This window comes from Cucurbita maxima, unplaced genomic scaffold (genome assembly GCF_002738345.1).
Source record: "Cucurbita maxima cultivar Rimu unplaced genomic scaffold, Cmax_1.0 Cma_Scf00005, whole genome shotgun sequence".
NCBI lineage: Eukaryota > Viridiplantae > Streptophyta > Magnoliopsida > Cucurbitales > Cucurbitaceae > Cucurbita > Cucurbita maxima.
Genome location: NW_019272021.1, coordinates 1,182,651 through 1,198,276, shown reverse-complemented (window position 1 = coordinate 1,198,276; position 15,626 = coordinate 1,182,651). Strand labels below are relative to the sequence as shown.

The window sequence follows — 15,626 nt, the reverse complement described above, 5'->3', positions numbered from 1 at the left end:
TAAAAATATGCAATAGATAAAAATATGCAATTCTATTGTATGTGTGCCCTGATTGCCTAAAAACAAGATTCAACTAACTCATTATAAGGAAAATATGAATAACTTAAATAAAGAAAATATACACGTTTTTATCTAACAATTTCCTTCTAAAATTGGTGGTATATCTACGTTATTATTTGAACTCCGATCTTTGAGTAAAGTTTCTCAAATTTTACTTGCACAAGAGACTTGGTGAATATGTGTCACGACCTGATTTTCAAGGCTTCGAAAAACCGAATCGTGACTAAAAAGACGAAGTCGAAAACAAACAAAAACAAAATAAAAGAAAAGAAAAGTAGAGTAAAAGATAAAAATACCATTTAATTAAAAAAAAAAATAGAGAAAAGATTTGTTTTAAATTATTACAAAAGGAATTACAAATATAAAATGAAATACAAAAGACCCTCAAAGACTGACAAGAGACTGACGCTCCGGAATGACACCCCTCTGTGACAGTGCAGCTCTCGATCACCTCCCCGTATCGACTGGTACCTGAAAAAAAAAAAGGGAGAAAGCGGTGAGTATAAAAATATACTCAGTAAGCAACCTACTTGTAGGATCTTTTCGTATCATTATCTTAGTAGGTATACACGGTCTTATCTTAGGGCTCTAGTGAGTGCGAATCACGTTACAACTCTCTTTTCTGTATCTTCGGAGGCTTGTCCATCTTATGCAGTGGAATGATTAGTGTCCTGAGGTTAGGCGCAACCTCATAAGTAAATCTGAGGGGATTGTATGGCTGGATTTAAATACGTGACTCTCTCTGAACAGCATTTGTGGAGGTTAGCTGACAATCCTCACACGAGACCATACATCCTCTAAATCCAGGGTGCGACCCCCTGTGTGCCGGTCAGCTACTAAGTCATCCTACATGGCTCCACGTCCCCCGCTCAGGGACGGGTTTCTACGACCCAAGAGTCTTGTTCAGAAGACCCCCTTAGCTATCACCACTAGGTTTGGGCCCTATCACACTTCCCTATTCAGATTTGCCAAGCTCAACGATCTCCGTACCGGAGCTCTATCTCGACGGTACGGTATCGGAGCAGAGGGGGAAGTGGAGGTTTTGATGACACTATCCACACTACTCAACTCTAGCAGGCTACCTACAGTTACCGTGGTGACCTACTATTCTTTCTAAGGTGGAACTTGGTGGCTTAGACTTGGATTCATGCATCTTTAGGATTCTCGTGCAAGGTCTCACAAACCTTTAAGGTTTGGAATTTTGGGCTCCGGATCTGCCAGTAATCATTTTGCGAGCCTAAATGCACGGTATTCTAGAGGCCTCCCAATCTAGGGTCTCGTCTAGCTTACTTAGTCACAAGCACCCTAATCTAAGCTCACAATTTCTTCCTATTTATCAAGAAAGATAACACAAGCAATAATCATACATAGAAGTTAACACGCAATAGTTCATGCAATATTAACAAACATGCTCAATGGGTAGATAACGTTCATCTTCACCTAGAGCGCAGATTTCATAAGTTTCTCATCCTCTTCATGCATACATATATTATCAGAATCTCAATCTAAACAGATTACATAATCATTCATATCTAGAAGTCATAGATTTCCTTATTTATTTCATTTTCATGGTTCCCATATTAAAATGCTAGGTTCGGCTAGCTAAGTTTATGGATATGATAGCATGCATGCTTATCCCAGACGGTTCCTACAAGTACTACTCGTGGAAATCCAAATGATTACTTACTTGGTTGACACGTGCATTCCCAAGCTCGAATTATTTGCTGGAAAGGTTCCAAAAATTCTGGAATTTCCTTGATAGGTTCTAATTCACATGAAAATAGGATCAAATTTGAAATCGAATCGAAACGGAGGTCGAACAGAGGGAAAAATGGTCACTCACGCGCCTACACGCGTGTCATACGTGCTATGGAGGGTTTCTACGTGCAACTCCTACGCACGGGTGTCCACGCGTGGTTTCCCGAGCAGCGCGGGTCAGAGGCACCGGGTTAGAGTGATTCACGGGCGGAGCGGTTTGCCGGTCCCGGGTCGCGTGCGGTTCAAGGTCGGGTCGACCCGGATCCACGTGCCTGACGCGTGTCCGCTACCGAGTGAGGACACGCCTCACCAATTGGTGACCATCACGTGTCAATCACCAGTTTCGCCGCGCTCCTCTGTATACTAGCCGACGCGTGGCGGCGTCTCTTCCCTCTCTCCTGCTTGTTTCAATTTTTCCAGATGTTAGCCTCTTTCGCGTTTTCAATCTATTTTCTTCCGATTTTTTTTATCTTCCAATCCGTAATCCGATTTGATAAACTTTCTTCAAGAACCTTATAGATCTCATATTATACTTCTACCATATATTTTTCCTTTATTTTTTCCTTGAGCACAAGATGAGTTAAGGTCGTCCAAAGATACAGAAAAACTCACATTTTCTATTTTCGATCGGTTTACCCGAGCTCCGACTAACTCTGATTTTCGTCCAGGAACTTCAAGAAACCTGTGTGAATCTTATTTTAGTTACATACCTCAAAAACTCCAGATATAACGCTCAAGAAACTCCTCATATCTAGATAAAATCGAAACAAGAAGTTCGAAACCTTACTTTGTCCGTTCTCGAATTTTCTTGCCGGAATGAGTGAATCCACCACCCAAACTCCTTTTCCAGCATCGAGAGATGTATTGCTTCGAAGTTTCTTACCTTGGATTCGATCTCCAACTGTGGTTTGTCTTCCTACTCTTCGTCTCTCCCAAATCCTAACTTCTTCTCCTTTCTCCTTTCTCTCTCTCTTTCTTTTCTTGTCTTTCTCTTTCTTCTTAGAGCCCAAACAATAGATCCCGGGGAAAAATGACCTTTTTTCCCTATGTTGTTATTTTTATTTTTATTTATTTATTTATTTATTTATCTAACAATTCAGGTATTACAAGATGTCTCCAAGCTGTTCGTTTGTTTGGATAAATCAATCTTAATAAGCCCCCGATTTGCACACTCCCAGATGTAATGGAACCTGATCTCTATGTGCCTTCACCGGACGTGCAAAACTGGATTTTTGATCTGGGAGATTGTAGCTTTGTTGTCTACATATAACATTGATGGATAGCCTTCTCTTCCGATGAGTTATTCCATTAGCCGTGCAAGCCAAACCCCCTATGTGGCCGCCGTCGAAGCGGCGATGTACTCTGTTTTGCAAAGGACAGAGAAACTACCTTTTGTTTAGTTGATTGCCAGTAGATCACGCCGCCTGAGAGGAAGTAAATCATCCTGCTGGTACTCTTACTATCATTAACCACCGGCCATGTCACTATCACTATAGTCGACCTGCTCAAGCTTCACTTGTCCTCTACCTGCACAGTATTTCACACCCAAGCTTCTGGTTCCGGCTACATAGCACAGGATGTGCTTCACAGCCACGAGATACTCCTCCCTAGGTGCTTCCATAAATCGACTTACGTATCCAACGGAATAAGCGAGGTCAAGGCGTGTGTTTACAAAATAGCGCGAACTCCCGACAATGCTACGGTAATTTTGTCGTCGTAGTGCCGACCTTCCTTAGCTGGAGCCGAGCCTCCATTGGTGCCCTTGTAGGGTTACTATTTGCTAGCCAAGTTGTGTCCAGCAGCTTTTTTGCGTCTGCACCTTGATAGATGGTGATGTCAGCAGTACTTTGTTGCACTTCGATGCCGAGGTAGTAGACGCCGACATCACCATCGTTGAAGTTGTTTGATATCTCCCTCTTGAATCTTCCAAGAACTTCCATGTCACCTCTAGTGATTATGATGTCGTCAACGTACACTCCCACGATCAGTCGCTGCTTGTCGTGGCCGTGCGTGTACATGTCATGCTCAGAGGCACAATGCTTGAACTTCAACGACAACAGGGTACTGTTGAGCTTCACGTTCCTGGCTCGGGGTGCTTGCTGAAGTCCGTAGAGTGCCTTGTGCAAGCGCAGTACCTTGTCGGAGTTGTCGTTGTCCAGGAAGTCAAGTAGTTGTCGAACGTAAACGGTCTCATTCAGCTCTCCATTGAGGAAAGCGGACTTCACGTCCATTTGGTGCACCTCCCAAGAGTAATGTGCTGCAATCGCCAGCAACAGGCGGACGAATTCCAACCTTGCCACTGGCGCGAATACCTCTTCGAAGTCCACTCCTTGCTTCTAGACGTAAATCTTCACCACCAGACGGGCCTTGTGCTTCACAAATTCTCCCGCTTCGTTACGCTTTAGTTTGAACACCCATTTGAGCCCTATGGCTCGGTGTCCTAATAGCATGTCCTTCAGACTCCACGTCTTGTTCCCAGTGATGGATGTCATCTCTTCCTGCATTGCCTTCAGCCAGCACGAGTTCCTTTCTGCTTCAGTGAAAGAGTTTAGTTCATCCGCGCTGATGGCATGCAGTTCAGCCACCTCTTCTTCGAGCTCGCATGCCACCAGTCCTGGTGGTTCACCTCCTCCTAGTAGGTCTTCAATCCTCCAGCACTTGGCCGCTAGAAGATCATCAATGATCGACATCCAGCGTTGAGTCCGCAGTACGTGGTGTTGCAAACTCCACTGGTTCAGGGGGCGTAGCAGGAGTTGTGGTTGGTGTTGACGTAGGTGTGAGGGTGTAGCTACTGGCAGCGGTGAGAATGCCCGATATTGCTCTCCTCCTTCTCTCGGCTCGGTGATGAGGTACTCCACTGTGAACCATATTGGGGTCTGGTCCACTTCGGCGACATCGTTCCACTCCCAGAAGGTGTTCTAGCCAAAGACGTCATATGACACATGAGCTCATTCTCCCCTGGGATCGAGCTTAGCAAGGTGGGGATTGATGATCTTCATGTACGTGACGCAGCCAAACTCTCGGAGATGATGTACCACTGGCTTCTTGTTATACCAGGCCTCATGTGGCGTCTTCCCGTCAAGACTTTGCGTTGACAAACGATTGAGGAGGTAGACAACCGTCATGACCGCCTCTCCCAAGAACCTCCTGGGCATCCGAGTCGTCATCAGTAGTGATCTTGTCGTCCCAACAATCCTTTGATTTTGGCGCTCCACCACCCCGTTCCGCTAGGGGGAGTACGGCACCGTTAGGTGCCGCTGCATGCCAAGCTCGTCGTACTACTTGCGGAAACTCGCTAAGGTGAATTCTCCGTCACAGTATGTGTGCAGCACTCGCATCTTGTTCCTGCATTCGGTCTCAGCGAGCGCTTGAATGCGCGTAATCACCTCTAGTGCCTCACTTTTTGCTCGCAGCAGGATTAGCCATATGAAGCGGCTCTTGTCATCGACCAACAGGATGAAGAAGGTCTTGCTGCCTGAGGTCGTCGGCTTGATGGACCCGCAGATATCGTGGTGCATGAGCTCCAACGACTCACCGCATGGTAGGATGCCTGAGACAGAAAGGGGGTGCGCTTCTGCTTGCCGATGAGACACCCGTTGCACAGTCTTTTCACGCCTTCGATTGCCGACAAACCATACACCATCTCCTCCATGTGAAGTTTTTGTAAAGTAGGAAAGCTCAGGAGCCCGTACCTTGCATGCCACCTCCAAGATATTTCTTCGCTCCTGGCCGAGAGGCTAACCTTCGATTGCCGGCAAACCATACACCATCTCCTCCTTGTAAAGTTTTTGTAGAGTAGGAAAGCTCAGGTGCCTGTGTTCTTGCTGCTTGTGAGCGTGCTCGTGCTCAGGACCCATTGTCGGTTATCTTGAATGTCCATGTACTTGGATCTCCACCACAACTTTGTATTGTTGGCTAAATATACTATGGCCATGTGACCTTCGCCTCTTCTACCATGGAATTTGTGGCTTGAAAGTACTGTTCGAGGTCAAAGATAAAATTCTCCAAAGCCTTGGCATCTCAAGCCTCATAGAAGGACTTAGGCTTCGGGACCTTCACCTTGCTATGTTAGGCCGCACCCCCAGTTGAAGTTTAGTTCCCCACTACTCTCATAGTGAGGTTTAGCTTGGCGCTCAAGTTCGTCACTTCAGCCTTGACCACTCCAAGGGCTACTCTTATGTCCTAAGGAATTTTTTAAACTATTTTGATTGCTTGTTGGGCATTATTTAGTCTCTTGATACGCTCTTTCATTTGAGCAATAGAGCCCAACGAGCTATCCTCGTGTTCAAAGCCAACAGCAGTTGTGACCTTGTCTTCTAAGGCCTCATCCCTAACCATTAATTCATGGACTGGCATTGCTTCAAGTCGATCTACCATTTTATCGATCTTATCGACGTTAGAGGCAATCTTGTTCATGTGAGACTCTAAAAGCCCCATTCCATCAAGAACATCACTCAAGTAGAGCAAGTGACCTTTGATCTTTCCCAATTGTTCAGCCTGAGACTTGCCCAGTTATTTTGCAGCAGACAGGTTTGATTACTCTGATTTAAGGAGCTGACTCAGCTCTGATATCACTTGTCACAATTGCACTCTTGTGGCAGCACGACAGCCATTGTGCAACACTTATTCTAACCTAGCTAACAAATCAACTGTATGAAAGTTAGACTTTGCAGATAATTGTGACTTATGATCGAGCCTCGAGTCACGTTTGAAAGAAGCGTTTTAGAAAACATGAGTGAGAAAATGCATTGGAAAAAATTTGAAAAAAATTAATATTATGAGTTAAAAACAAATAAGCAACAACTTCAGCTTTGAAGGCATATTACCAAGGTAGGAATAATTGACAACTAGTCACATCACCCTATAATATTTTGGGGAATATTAGCTCTGGCGAGCTTAGACATGATTTTGGTGACTTGTTATGCACTGTCGTATTAATACAATAGGAATAACAAAGACTAATTTAACATGAAATCAAGTAAAAAGAGTTTGGAATGAGTATGTGGTCACAGACAACACATCCTAGACAAGCATAATTGGGACATTTGACACATGATCATAAGCAATACGCCTTGGACAAGCATGACCATGACATTTTGTATACGTACTTCGCGCTAGTAGTCTACGTCATAGCCAATTTGAAGAATCAGCCACTAGCCCGTTCATCTGACTTAACCATGACTCGAGTGCAGCTTGCACGCAACTGTTCTCAACTCTGCTCCACCTAAACAACTTTATTTGTTATTATAAGCCATATCCTTCCATTTTAGACCATTCTAAAGTCATTTTTCACGTGTTTATGAACGTTTGAGGTTAACATGGCTTATGTTTAGCAAATTTAAAATATTTGGAGCTAAATTGAATCAAATAAGAGAATTAGATAATTTAAATTTCTCAAATATATTCTATCTATGATGTCGTGGAACACCATATGTATACTCAGATCGCGAAAAGCAAAGATCAAATGAATATAAACTCAAAAATTAATGACTTAGCCTCCAAGAAAGTAACCCAAATTATATGATGTATAACTAACATATACTATGTGGCTTGATCTACATATTATTTTTTGTATTATGATATGCTTAGAACTTTTTGTGATGCTCGTGCTTCCACAATATTGACCTATATATATTAGGATATTATATTCATGTTATGCCCTATAAAACACACAGAAAAAATATGAAAGAATGATGTGCATCGTAATCATATCGTAATCATGTACGAGGATCATCTTGCTTTTCAAATCTCAATCTAACATCTTTAATCAATTGCTACACCATCAGATCAATTAATTATAATAACCCTTCCTTCCATGGTCCTGTTCATCCAAAAAACACAAAATAAAAATAAAAATATTTGCTGTTCTTCTTCATAATCATCTTCCGGCCGGGTCCTTAATCTCAGAAAAACAGTACCAGACATCCCTTTATTATGTGTAAAAATGGAGCCATCACTATTACTTGTCGTCACATAATTGCTCATTCCCGACTCCGACTCCATTCTCCGATCACCAGTTCTACTAAACAATGTCTCATCCACCAACCACTGTTCTTCGCCGACATCCCTCTCGCCGCCGCCCACATCATCTTCCTCTCCCTTTTTTTCGACGCCTCCTGTTATTGCAACGCAAACTCCAATTCCCACACCACGTCCTTCATCGACGGCCTCTTCATTCCCTCGTCTTCAATGCAACTCACTGCCATCTCAACAAACTTCCTCAAGCATTCCGGCGTTATCTCATTCCTGATATTGGGTCAATAATTTGTGCCACCGTGTTATCACGGCGGCACCGCCTAACCCACTCTGCTAGGTACACCTGCTTCTTGTCTGCAGAGCGTATTAATGGCGGACGAGAACAGAGCACTTCACAGAGAACAACCCCGAATGAATACACATCAGATTTTTCTGTTAGCTGCTGCCGTCTGTAGTATTCCGGGCTAGATAACCGAAGCTCCCTTTAACCACCGTGCTAATGTGTGCGTTGGACATGTTCGCCGGCCCCATTTTTGATAACCCAAAATCAGAAACCTTCGCGACCCATTTCTCATCGAGTAAGATATTAGTGGTTTTCACATCGCGGTGGATGATTGTCTGATTGGCTCCTGTGTGAAGGTAGTGTAGCCCCTTTGCGGCTCCAATGGAAATTTGGAGGCGTTGATTCCATGTGGGAGGCTGTTCATTGTCTCCGTATAAGTGGCTGCGGAGTGTTCCATGAGACATATAATTATAGACAAGAATCATTTCCTTACCATCGTTGCAGTACCCGATGAGGGAGACGAGATGGAGATGGCGAAGCTGCGAGAGCATCTCAATCTCTGTTTTGAACTCGTGGGCTCCCTGTTTTGAACCTGGTTTCAATCGTTTAATTGCCACTTGGGTGGTTTCATTGTCGATGTAGCCTTTATACACATCACCAAATCCGCCAACGCCAATGATAAAATTGTCGTCAAAATTCTTGTTGGTGGCCGCTTGAATCTCCAGCAATGAAAAGTAACGGCAAAGATTAGAGGGCAGATTTGAGTTGTGGGTCTTACTTTATTTGTTTGATTTGTTCGTTGATTTGGTGGAGTACAGAGCCCACCACGAAGCTCCATCGCTTCAGGTTTGATTTGTAAATGTTCTCCAGAAGAAAAACAAACCCAGAGCTAATATGGCGACAACACACACAACCACCACCGGTATTACAACCGCCACCGTTTTACCAGAATTCTTCTTTGGAGGGATCGACGGTGGTGGAGATTGCGTCACCGTCGTGATAGGTGGGTCTGAGTTTTGACCACCGAGATTACCATTTGAATCGTTTAATTTGAAGATTTCTATACCATTCAAGATCACATTGGTGAATTTCGTCTTGAAATCCTCTGGGTTTGGTTGGAGCGTAACAGAGAGATTCACTTTCTTTTGATCACCACCAGGCACAAGCACAGCGTAATCTTCATAAATTGGACTATATTTACCGCCGGCTCGTCGAAACACATCGAATTGTGGCTCAGCCGTATAGTCTCTAATATAAATCAAGAACACTCTGTCACCGGCAACAGTGATATCATCCTCAAACTCGCATAAATGAAGACGAAGCAAGTAAGTGAACCCAGGATCTACAGGGTACTCCCATGTGAGATTATAGCGCTTGTTAAAAGTCCTATTCGGTTTGTCTGGTGCCGTGTTTGTGGGAATTTTAGTGTAATTGAGGGAAACAAAAATAGTAGTAGGTTGAGCAAATAAGTTGCTATCCAACAAATTACTTTCTTGTTGCCAGGTTCGAAGCATTCCAGTGTCTTGGGAGGGGGAGATGAGGTTTCCTTCAGGTGCCTTACTGTTCCTTCAATTCCCTGAGTTTCGCAGGTGCCTTCGAGATCGTTCCTTCAATTCCCTGAGTTCTACAGGTGTCATAGGGTGCCTTGGAGATCGACGCAATTCTTGGTTCTAGGTCGAGGTCGATCCGGAAGTCAACTTCCCTAACCGAGGGAAAACTTGGCAACATTTGAAAGATATCAATGAAGGGATTGTTCCTAGTTATAGGTTTAGGAAAAATATCAATGAAGGTGATCCCTAATTGGGGGCAAACAATGAAAGGATGCCTCAGATATTCCCTAACAGGGGCGCAAACAATGAAGGGATGCCTTGGAGATCCCTAACAAAGGGCAAACTGGGCAAATCCTCAGGAAAACAATTAAAGGATGCCTTGGAGATCCCTGTTAGGGGGCAAACTTGGCAAATCCTTCCCTTCTGGGAAAGGATGCCTTGGAGAGAAAAATATCAATGAAGGGATTGTTCCTGGTAATCCTCAGGAAAACAATGAAGGGATGGGATGCCTTGGAGAGAAAAATATCAATGAAGGGATTGTTCCTGGTAATCCTCAGGAAAACAATGAAGGGATGCCTTGGAGATCGTTGTTAGGGGGCAAACTTGGCAAATCCTCAAGAAAAATATCAATGAAGGGATTGTTCAAATATCTATGAAGGGATTGTTCCTGGTTCTAGGTTCAGGAAAAATATCAATGAAGGGATGCCTTGGAGATCCTCACGAAAAATATCAATGAAGAGATTGTTCCTAGTTCTAGGTCGATCCTGAAGTCAACTTCCTTAACAGGGGGCAAACTTGGCAAATCCTCAGGAAAAATATCAATGAAGGGATGCCTTGGAGATCGTTGTTCCTGGTTCTAGGTCGATCCCAAAGTCAACTTCCCTAACAGGGGGCAAACTTGGCAAATCCTAAAAAAAAAATATCAATGAATTCCCTTCACTGTACTGACGAGACTGTCTGTTCATTACTGCGGTCAAGGGTCACACTGGCTAAAAATGCGCTTGCACCTCCGCGGATCATCTTTCTAGCCTTTAGTGCAGTTACAACGCTTGGGGTTCTTTTGGAAGTGGCTCCCTTATATGTAAAACTATCCCCTGACGGGAGTCTGAGAGTAACTATTCGAGTTTCATAATCTATTAGAGCGCGATTCTCGCCTAGCCAATCCATCCCCAAAATGACATCAAAGTCTTGCATGCTTAATACTATTAACACAGCTTCTATGACACGGCCCGACACTGTCACACTACCTCCCTTAACTCTATGAGTAGCCATTAATAACTCGTGAGCAGGGGTGGATACTGATAGAATGATCTCTAAAGGTTCTTTTTCTAGGTGCGCTAAGTCAACGAATTCCTCAGACACAAACGAGTGTGTAGAACCCGAATCAAAGAGTACAAAAGCCAAATTGCCAAAAACGGGAAGTGTACCTGTAACAACTGCGTCAGGCGCATCAGCTTGCCTGCCTGTGATTGCATGGGCTACAGCTCGCCCATGCTGCTGTTGGGCACCTCAGCCCCTTTAATTCTTTATTGCAAGTCGGTTAGTGTTATCATCCCTCTTTTTAGGGCATTTTGTTGCAAAGTGTCTCATCTGGCAACAATTATAGCATACATTAGTCCCCAGGCGACATTCTCCCAGGTGAGGACGCTAACACTTAGGACATTGATTCCTGTTGTGTGCTGGGGCTCTTCCGTGATTGGCAGCACCACCACGGGGCAGTTTGTCAGTCCTGGGATAGTTCCGATTTATCTGTTTTCCCTAGACTGCGATTTGGGATTTTTGGGCTGACCCTGCTTGTAATCTGTCAGTACGAGGCACATCAATGAGGTTAGCCATCTTGAGAGCTGCTGTATAGTCTGTGGATGACTGTGATGCCACATAACCTCTAATGCTCTCCCTTAGGCCGGCAATAAAACGTTCAGCCTTAAGCTCTTCAGTACTGACATATATAGGGGAGAATCTAGCCAATCTATTGAATTCCTGATCATAATCCTCCACAGATAGGTCACCTTGTTTGAGTTCATGAAATGCTGCCTGCAGCTTCATTCTAGCAGCGACTGTATAGTATTTGCAGAGGTAGGCCTCTTTGAACTAACACCAAGAAATAGGCTCTCCAAGCGGTGCAATCATTTTTTTAGCACCCTTCCACCAGAGATGAGCCTCTCCTTCCAACATATACGTTCTGCAATGAACCTGATATTCCAGCGGACATTTCATATAAAAGAAGGCTTTTTCTATAGCCTCGAGCCAATTTTCTGCTGCAATGGGATCTATTTTGCCACCTTCAAAGGAAGGCGATTTTTGCCTTTAGAAGTCCTTAAGATAACGAGCCTCTACGGTCATAGTTCCAGAGTCTTTATTCCCCAACAATGCTGTTTGTTGCATTGCTACCTGTTGCATTGTTGTCTGTTATAATGTTGTCTGTTGCAGCGTTGCCTGTTGTATCGCCTGTTGCATCGTAGCCTGGTTAATGACCAGTGTTTGCATCATCTGGGCCAATTGAGTCTGGTTTTCCATAGAGGTTAACATAAATGACTGTACTACATTTGTAGTGAGGATAGTTGTTGGCTGCCTAGGTGGAAACTCCACGTTAATGGTGGGCACTAGTGGGACCGCTTTAGGAGGAGGAGCAGTAGGGTCGGAGTCAGGTAATTCTTGATTCACTGCTTTCTTTTGACTCATTCCTGACCTTGGTGCCTGTGGTATAGGACACTCAAAACCATTGGGGCATTCATCAACCTTCTCTTGAGGTTCAGGTATAGGTGGTTCCGCCTTAAGTGACGGGACATTAGTGTCCTGAGAGACTCTTCTTCTTCCCCTTCTAGGTCCAGGCCCGAGATAGATTCTACTCCTTTTTGGTGCCATTCAGCTACCATAATTGAGAATTTGCGGTTACATTTCATTAAAGGTTCAACCTCTAGAAAATGTGCAGTACAACACAAGAGAACAGTCATGAAAAATTCTCTACTTAATATCTTATCTTTTAATTTCGCAACTCAAATTCGTGAGACTGTCTGGTCGCGAGCGGCACGTGATTGATGGGCGCGTCACAGAGGATACGACTCTTTAACCTAAGTGTCTACAGGATCTATGTCCTGGTGCTTTGATACCAAATTTTGTCATGACCCAAAATAAATAACCTCAAGCCTTGACTAACAATGACTATGACATGTAGTGTGTAAGCAAGAAATTCAAGGAAAACATTATTCCATAAGTATTTCATTTATTTTGTAAGAAAAATGTTTTATTACAAAAAGGACATGTGTCTAGGTAAAAACAAGAAGGAAAACATGAAAGACAAAATGTACTATTTAGTAAAACTAGACTGACGCCCCGGGACATGCTACCTCTGTGACAACCCACATCGATCAACACGCCCTCTCTTGACTCGACGCCTCACGTACCTGAAAAAAAAGTATAGCAAGAATGAGTATAAAAATTATACTCAGTAAGCCACCTACTTGTAGGCTCTCGTCACACCCTAAACTTAACAAACAACCACGAACTTCCATTTGGCTTTAGAACATCTGGTTCTGGTCTTACCTCATTAGGGCTTCCCCCTTGGGATTTGTCCCTTCGGCTTCTCTGGTTCTTAGACTTTCTATTTATACCCCTAGAGTTCCTTTTATGCTAACCTGTGTTGGGTTAGTGACTTGCTAGTGGCTACCTCGGCATGGGTATGAGATTACCTGGGTTCTTGCCTAGGAAGTGAGCTGCAACCCCCTAGTCCCATGGTAATCCCCCTGTATTTAGGAGGGCTACCTCCCCTATCCCATCCAGCTAAATGGTCAATTACGACATGGGTATCTCGCTTTCCATACTAAACGACTATCGAGCAGTCGAGTCCTGATCAGGAACCCGCTGGTCCCCCACGAAGCTATAACACCATCCACACACAAGTAGCCTAAGAGTACTATAGAAGTGGTTTGTATGTCGTGATGGTCTGTTAGATTACTAGGGAAAGGTTAAGTCTATTCCTTGGTGACTTATCGCTCTAACCACAAATCTCTAGACTTTATTATACCAGTGGGTAACGGAAATTAACTGAATATGCAACTACAATCATCCAGCACCATCATACAAATTCATGCAAAATAAACATACATGCTCAAAATAATTCACACCATACATCTTGATTTTAAATTCCCATCCTCCTTTCAGCACGAAATATACATAATCATAATGAATGGAAACTTACAGCATAGCCGCAGCACTTAGGTAATTCTCATAATAATTCACACCATACATCTTGGTTTTAAAAAATCAAATACCTATGATCAATAACGGAAAGCTATGACCTAAGACAATTAAACTAGCATGCATGCATTCCAAGCGACCCCTACAAGTATTACTTCCTAAAATTTCGTGTGGTAACTTACTTGGATGATGCGTGCCCTTACGCAGCGTTTCCACACACTTGGCATATCGAAAGGTGGTAATTTTTCCTCAATTAGGTCCTATTTCATATAAAATGGGTTTAGGATTGGAATCAGGAGGAAAATAGGGAAAACAGAAGTCGAACGGGTCAAAAATGAGCTTACACGGGCTTCCAACTGCCAGCCATGCGCCAGGATGCAACCACTAGCAGGTTTCACGGGCTAGTGTCACGTGCCCAGGGTTTTCTACAATCGCGGGTTGTCGATTCGGTTCAAAAATAGTGGTTTGGGTGGACCGCGGGTCATCGGTTCGGTTCGTTTCGTTTCGCAGCACGAGTATCGGGTTAGTCGAGGGGCGCGGGTCGAGTTGCGTTGTCGAGGACACGTGTCCCAGGAAGGCTGGAGCTGCGTTTTCCCAAGCGGTGTTCAACACATGTCCAAAGATGGTTGGCGCACACGGTCCTCTAGTCGGTTGATACGTGGCACGCTGGCGGCTTCTCTCTCCTCCTAGCAGAAAATCAAGGTTTCCGATTAGTTTTTCGAGGTTTTTTCCATTTTCTATCTCTCGATTCTTAATCCAAACAGTAATGGTTTCTTCAACAAAGTTTTAGATCATACTTCAACCTACGTGCCAATATTTTTTTTTTTTTTTATTTTTACTTAGTCATACGATGAGTTATGAGCGTCGAAAAGAGGTCCGATAACATCCTTACCGTTCTTGGAAAGATTCTCAGATCTCGACGTTTCGTCCGATTTCCTCACAAAATTAGTGGCGGATCTTCCTTAGATGAAGATAGTAAACTTAAACACTCTACTCCCAAACAAAGATCTCAGATATGAAAAGTATCGTTGGAAATCTTACCTTGCGGGTTTTCTTTCTGATCTTGATGAAAGAGGAGGAAATCTCAACAACACGAGTTCTTACTTCTCTCCAAGGACTCCAGATTGTAGGTCTTAGTAGGGAATGGATTCCGTCGGTGACTCTCCGACGAAGACTCCGGCTATAGAGTTTTCTCTCTCAAACTTTTGAAAATCTCAACAACACGAGTTCTTACTTCTCTCCAAGAAGGACTCCAGATTGTAGGTCTTAGTAGGGGAATGGATTCCGTCGGTGACTCTCCGACGAAGACTCCGGCTATTCAGTTTTCTCTCTCAACCTTCTCCCACACTTCTTTCTTTTGGAGTAATTCTATGGAGAACCCTCAAGACCCCTATAATGGGCTGAGGGGTAAAATGTCCATTTTGCCCCTTAGGCTTTGACCGGCTTTTTTTTTTTTTTTTTTTTTTTTTTTTTTTTTTTTTTTTTTTTTTTTTGAGTATTACAGAAATCAATCCCTAACTCTTCCTTGTAACACCATATTTAAGTTTCATGAATAAACCGATAGAAGAAATGCTATAAATGGAGCTGTAGAGGGCGATTCTTACACGACGGTGCAAAGGACCCGTGCATCTTCTTCTTGTCAAGAGGAAGAAGACGATGACGTGGCCGGTTCAACTAAACCGACCATGTCAACCTAAAATCCGACATTTTCTAGTTCTTTTTTTAAATTTTAACCCCCTTTCATAAAAATTCACATGAAAATATTTATGGTTCCAAAAACTAGACACAATAGGGAGTCTTTG

The 15,626-nt window shown here is 43.5% G+C and overlaps 1 long non-coding RNA gene and 1 pseudogene across 1 annotated transcript; both read right to left on the bottom strand.

Moving 5' to 3' along the window:
• Positions 1 to 2,382: 2,382 nt before the first annotated feature.
• Positions 2,383 to 2,780, bottom strand: LOC111480040. The gene is made up of 2 exons (XR_002717729.1): positions 2,606 to 2,780; positions 2,383 to 2,500 (listed from the first exon to the last, which is right to left on the bottom strand). It is a non-coding gene; the product is annotated as an uncharacterized LOC111480040 (long non-coding RNA).
• Positions 2,781 to 7,532: 4,752 nt separating this feature from the next.
• Positions 7,533 to 15,319, bottom strand: LOC111479897 (annotated as a pseudogene).
• Positions 15,320 to 15,626: the final 307 nt, after the last annotated feature.